Here is a 7,182-nt window from a genome sequence, read left to right on the forward strand (position 1 = left end):
GTTTAAAGAAAGCCCACTGCCTGGGCCTTACTCCTTGACACATGTCTTGGTCTGTAGATTCAGAAGGAGAAAAAAGATTGGACAAACAGTCCCTGTCCTGACAACCGGTAATTTATTAATTTATTTTTTGTAAAAAATAACAAAAGTGAAGTGCCTCCTGTCTCCACATTGAATTTCTGCTTACCTGTAGCCTACCTTAGCTTCCACGTTGTTTGCTAAAAGAGGGAGGACTCAGCAGCACAATCAAATGCTCCACGCACGGCAATAAGCCACTGGGCCAACGCAAACTCTTCCCCACTCAAAGAAAGTCCTCTGGACACTTTCTATGGGAAATGTGCAACTCATTTTGTTGCAGCAAAGCACTTTGTTGGCACTTTCCTTCTCTATGTGAAATAAAACCAGCCTCTGGACTGCCCCCTGGAGGAGGCAAGAAAAAGGACCAGGCTGTCATTTGCCACAGAGAAGGCAAAATGAAAGAAAATAGACGAATTTCCAAGGATGAATGAATAAAAATCACAGCTGTGGCAGGAGGACGTGTATTAGTTAAACCAATCCAGGAGAAGCAAAAGCTTACAGCACCTGGTATTCCCAGGCGGTCTCCCATCCAAGTACTAACCAGGCTCAGCCCTGCATAGCTTCCGAGATCGGACGAGATCGGGCGCGCTCAAGGTGATATGGCCGTAAGCGAAGATTGTTGTGAACAGACGGCTATTTAACTAAGAGTCTGTAATACATGATTTATTTTGAAATCGTATTGATTTGAGTAGGGGGATACGGAATTAATTGTATTTGTTCAGGTCTTGAAAAGGGTCTTAAAAAGTCTTAAATTGTATTTTATAAACTGCAGCAACCCTGGTCTTTAAGATTCCCGTGTCCCTGTTTCCATGACAATCAGTGGCCACAAGATGGCAGTGTTGAATCAAGGGAGAGTTTCTCATACGATTCATACAAGGCTTCAATCATAATGCCAAATACATCATTGTCTTGTCATGGTCATTGGACCAGTGCAAGATTATGGGATAAAAATCACGTCAAATGTATTGTGGTCACGGATGCAAAAATAATAAGCGTGAATCAAAAAAATAATAAGCGCAGATTTAATCCAAAAAATTCAAAAAAAAATATTTCGGTCCTCAAATACAATTTTTCATATTAAATTAAAATATACATAACAACCGAAAAAGGTGTAGGCTGAAGCCTTTGCTTATTGTGCCTGCCCTTTTTACATATTTATCTAATGAGCGTCACTTCAGTGAATTTGATTCATACAAGATAAACAAAACAGTAACATAAGACATTTCACAAATGTGCATAAATAACATTCAGACATTAATACAATATTTTAAATATTATATAAAAAAAAACTATTCATATTGAGGTATATAGTTATTTATCATCCTTTTTTAAACATTTTCTTAAATTTACAATGTGAACTACACATTTTTAATTCCTTTTCACAATTATTCCATAGGTTTACCTCTTTCAAAGATATACATTATTTTTATATATTCCTTCTTGAGCTTATTTTTTTAAACATGTACATTCCCCTTAGTTTATATTGGCTTTCTCTTATTTCGAACAACCTGTGAATACAATTTGGAAGTAGATTATTATATACTTTATACATTATCTGCGCAGTGTAAAAATCAACCAAATCAACACATTTTAAGACATGTAATTCAATAAATAATATGTTATTTATTGTTATATGTTGGTTCGTAGGCCTAATAGTCTACCCTTTTTACAATCCTTATTGCTCTCTTTTGTAACATATATATTGGATTTATGGTTTTATATGTATGACCCCATACCTCCACACAGTAAGTAATGTATGGAACTATGAGCGAACAATACAATATATATAATGAGTTTTCATTCCAAATATGATAACTAAATAAGAACCGTAAAATTAAATGAAAAGGGCAGATCAATAGCCTATAATAAGTACATATCAAAATAATAATCATGTTTTCCTTGCTTATATAACTTTTTTTTTTTTCTTGTGCTCTCTGATAACTTTACTCATATTTTAATTTTTTGTACACTTACGCTGTAGTTTTCCTTGCTTTTGTTTCCAAGTCCTGCGCTTTGGTTGTGTTGCATCCCTATTGGTCCACTAGTTCTTGATTGACAGCTCCTCCTCTAGCCAGTCAATCGAATAGGGGAGGTGACGTCACTCCAATGAGACTGCTGCTGCACAATGGTAGATAATGTTTTTTTTTTTAATTATTATTATTATTATTTATTTACAAATTAAACAATTTATAGTATCAATATAGAAAGCATAAAGAAAAAAGTAAAAGACAATACAAATTGGGGTTTCAATACAAACAGCATTATGTTAAATTATTCAAATTAGAGATCTTTACAAATATTTTTGCTTTAATATTTTTACAAAGCTTAATCATATTGTAATATTCTTGTAAGTCTATCAAAAATAGGTTAATATTGGGTTTGTTTTCTGACCATATCAACAAATATATATATATATATATATATATATATATATATATATATATATATATATATATATTAAAATATATAACACTAGGGGAGTATTATTGCTTCTGCATATAGATCTGGTATTGCTACAGTTACATTTTCTAATATCTACACCTTCTAGAAAAATAAAAGCAATAAAATCTTGTTTTTTTACAGATTGGAAAATCTGATAAATTCCTTAATAGCAATCTTACTCCTCCAGAGATGGATCTCAATACTTTTTAAAACTCTTTGTGACTAATTGAAATACCAAAATGGACAAAAAATTTGTAATTTAAAAAGGAACCATCCTCCCTTTCATACCAATCTTTTAGGAAAATTGTTTTGCCATTGTTTTAGATCTCTAGCCAATTTCAAATTGTATATTTGTGAGGTGAAAAAATTATGTTTGTAGGTTAGGGTCCACATTAGAAGTACCTGTAAGGCTGACATCAAAATTCAAAGAACTCTGCGAGAACCAACGTCATAAAACTCTCACACAGACAAACATCTCCACCCAAGATAACACTCCCTACTTGCTAAGGACCATACAAAGCAAATCCCATTTTTGACCTCTATCTCACCTAAGGGCACTTTAGAATGACATCCTTTTCTGTAAAATAAGAGGTTTTCTGTTCATACATGTTTGATATCATTCAAGAGGTCGCAGTGCGACTGGTAAGGTGGTCTCATTACCTTTTCAGATTAAACAAATCCCATTAAGATTTTAGAACTTAACAGAATCCTGCACTCTATTAGAGACTTGTCCCTCCCAAATCTCCCACTGGGACCACATGCTGTATGCAGATTAGGTATATTCTTTGTAAACATCAAAGGACCTAATCAATCACAAGTTTCAAAGGTCTTTGCCAAATGCTGTATAATTCTGGAGGTCTGTCCCCATCCCTGCCTGTATGTTAATGAGGTATGTCCCCAGGACTACCAAACCTAACCACTCCCAAAATTCCCTTGTTCATGGTTTGGGTATTTAAGGAAATGTGACACATTACTCAGGGTTCTCTGTAGTCAGACGAGCCCACACAGTTTACTGTGTGTAATTTATATCAGGTGATTGCAATTCGAATTTCTTATGTTTTGATAAAATGTCTAACTTTGACTTATCACTGTTTAATTGGAATTGATTATGTTACCTGGTCAATAAATTGTCAACATTTGATTTTATTCTGACTGACTCTGACATTGTGTTTCCCAAACAGATTAAAGGATTCGTATGTTACCGCAAATCTGCGTCAGATTAGTGACGACTAATATTTGGCATCGATTCAAGTGTACTTGGTTTGCAAAGACAAAAAGGGAATTTCCGTTTAGAACAGCAAACGCTGCTTGACCAATCTAAATTCGGGTGTGTCTTACCTGTTTTGATTTGATGTTTCTCCAGATAAGTGTATGGGAAACCACACATGGCCAATCCAAAGCTATTATAAGAGAAGTTATGTTGGTCAACTTACATCTGTAATAGTGGCCGTGACCTCTACTGAAGAAAACGTTAAGTTACATTCAAGTGTGTGCAATTCCATGGGGCTATACTGAAGTATCTTTGATTGTGTATACGTGAACGATCTCAGGTATATAGCAATTACCTCTGTTTGATGATCCAATACTGGCCGCTTGTGATCGTGAGACCCGCGAGGACCTCAAAGCGACATAGTTTCTTAATCTAAACGGGTAAAGTACAATTAAAGGAGTTAAACGAATAATCAAACATTCGCTCACTTTTAATGATGCTCAGATATCATTAAAAACCTTTTTCATTTATGGAGTCAGATGAAATAACGAGGTAATACATAAGAGAAAATGTATTTCATTTAACAATGTTGTGTTGCGTAACAAGAAAGACAGTATAGCGCAGAGACCTTCACCCGTATTATTGGAGACCGTCATTGGACCGATAAACGGGCTTACATACCGGTCTATGAAAGTTTGACAGTTTCATTGATAATTTCCCAACATCAAAATTGCACTTCAGTAAAAAGTGTAGTCCACCATCCTGTTAAAATATTAACTTTTGGGAAAATATTCCACATAGAGTCTTGTTTATATTTAAGATCCTTTTGTATCCATTTTATCTTAAAAATCCTATTTGATTATCCGGTAGTCCAAAGCATTTAGGCCGGCTTCTTCTTGGATATTACATCGCTTTGTTTTAGATAACAATGGTAGATGAAGATGTATAACCGTCAGTTGGCAAATCCTGGACAATCACAGGTAATTCAATATAACTATATTATTTGTGGTTGATAGATACACTGCTTGTGTCTGTTTTGAGGATTTTCTGCCAGCTGGAAACAATGTGTTTTCGGATTAGGCCATTATCATAGTCCGTTAACACATGTATCGAGTCAGCTGAATTTAGTTAGCAGCCTTTAGTTTAGACATTATTTAAGACTTCCTTGAGTGCATCCGGAAAGTACAGCACTTCACTTTTCCCACATTTAGCTATGTTACAGCCTTATTCCAAAATGGATTAAATTCATTATTTTTATAAAAATTCTACAAACAATACCTCATAACGAATAGTGAAATTAGTTTGTTTGAAATCTTTGCTATTTATTAAAAATAAAATTTTGTGTATGATGCTACAAGCTTGGACATTTTCTCCCATTCTTCTTTGCAGGACATCTCAATAAATTGTCGATGTGATTTTTGTCAGGTGATTTTTTTCGTTTTTTTATTTTTAATAAATAAAATTAAAAGATTTCAAACAAACTTCTTTCACATTGTCATTATGGGGTATTGTTTGTAGAATTTTGAGGAAAATAATGAATTTGATCAAATATGGAATAAGGCTGTAACATAACAAAATGTGGAAAAATTGAAGCGCTGTGAATACATTCCGGATGCACTGTACGTTGGCATTGTTGGCACGGCTACATGTCATGATATATATTTTTCCTTGTGTTACAGGTATGTTTTTGTGTTTGATTCTTGACTGTTAAAACTGTTCTATTGAGACAAATTTGTGCTGCGTCGCATTCTGATGTTTAAAACAACAGCAGAGAAGTTTATCGATGCTGAAGATGGTGATGCATGTATGTGTGAATGCCTACTGTCGCCAGAGGATATATATTTTTCCTTGTGTTACAGTAAACAACGCATGAAACGCAGTTCTCCGTGTCCGTCTGTGATTTAAGTGCAGTCGGATGAGAAGCGTTACACTTGGTCACATGTTTCTGGTTTTGCTGCATATCGTGGAAAACAACTACATGTAGCAGTGCCAACAATGCCAACCTAGGATCAGTACATAACGCCACATTCAGCAACATGGAAAAGCGGATCAAGTTGAGATCTGAACTCGCGACTTCATTGGTACAGCTTGTAAAAACATGCATCAAACATCCACACAAACCCAGCTTTGTTTTTATATAGGCCTATATATATATATATATATATATATATATATATACACATACACACACACACACACACACACACACACACACACAGTATATATGCAGCTAATAACCTACAAACAAGGAAGTCTTAAATAATGCCTAAAGTCTAAACGAAAGACTTTATGCAAAAACTAAATTCAGCTGAATCGATACATGTGTTAACGGACATTGTTTCCTAGAGCTGGCAGAAAATACTCAAAACAGACACAAGCAGTGTCTCTATCAATCACAAATAATATAGTTATATTAAATTGCCTGTGATTGTCCAACCGGTTAGCCATCTTCATCTACCTCCTTGCGATTGTGTAGCAGCCGTCGGAGTCGCATAGAAGTGACGTTACCTCCCCTCTTCGAATGAGTGGCTAGAGGAGGAGCTGTCAATCAAGAACTAGTGCACCAATGGGGACGCAAAACGCCCCCTGATTTAAATGAAACTCTACTCACAAGTTTTGGAAAGCCAAGCACAGAACTTGGAAACAAAAGCTAAGAAAAATACAGTGTAAGCGCACAAAAAAACAGCAATGTAAGCAAGGAAAACTTTATTTAGTTTGCTTCTGATGACTTTAGTTTTTCTTTTGGAGCATAAAATGCGTTTATATATTTTTGATTCATGCTTGCTTCTGCGCTAATTATTTTGATCTGTGCTCATTATTTTGATCTGTGCTTGTTATTTATTTTTGCGCTTCTTTTTTAATTCACGCTTATTATTTTGATTCACGCTTATTATTTTTGTATCCGTGACCGCAATACTTTTGAAGGGATTTTTATCCCATTCAAGATCCACCAATACTTATCCAGCAAGTAAGCTTTGAGGCAAACTCTTTATTGATGCCAAAGGTTTACTGCAGGTTCACCAATACCGGTGAAGAGCACACAAGCACATTTGTATGTGAAAATAATTTGTGGTGAATTTGCGGCAACTCTAGATTTTTTGTAAGAATTGCGACATGAGTAAAGTGTCATACGCCTACCTGCCGTTGACTGTACTAAAAGAGTATCTCAAAGCAGTCGTTAGGCCATTGTACACCAAAGGTGAATTTTCTTTGTGATTTCTCATGTAGCCTAAGTATAGCTGCAGGCCGGAGATCTCAAAATGGGGGCGTAATCTCCAAAATATGGTGTGTTTTCTCCAGAATGATGCTGGGTTACTCCAAAAGTGAGTGGTGCCAACTCCAAAAGGGGGCGACACCTTCAAAGATGGTTAGGTAAGGGGCTCTAATTTGGAGCTCCTGCCCATTTTTGGAGCTCTGTCTGCAGCTATACCCTTCTCCGATTTTTCGCATTTTGA

The 7,182-nt window shown here is 35.4% G+C and overlaps 1 non-coding gene across 1 annotated transcript; it reads right to left on the bottom strand.

The window, feature by feature from the left end:
* Positions 1–567: 567 nt before the first annotated feature.
* Positions 568–686, bottom strand: LOC127654507 (5S ribosomal RNA). The gene has a single exon (XR_007971945.1). It is a non-coding gene; the product is annotated as a 5S ribosomal RNA (ribosomal RNA).
* Positions 687–7,182: the final 6,496 nt, after the last annotated feature.

This window comes from Xyrauchen texanus, chromosome 13 (assembly GCF_025860055.1).
Source record: "Xyrauchen texanus isolate HMW12.3.18 chromosome 13, RBS_HiC_50CHRs, whole genome shotgun sequence".
Lineage (NCBI taxonomy): Eukaryota > Metazoa > Chordata > Actinopteri > Cypriniformes > Catostomidae > Xyrauchen > Xyrauchen texanus.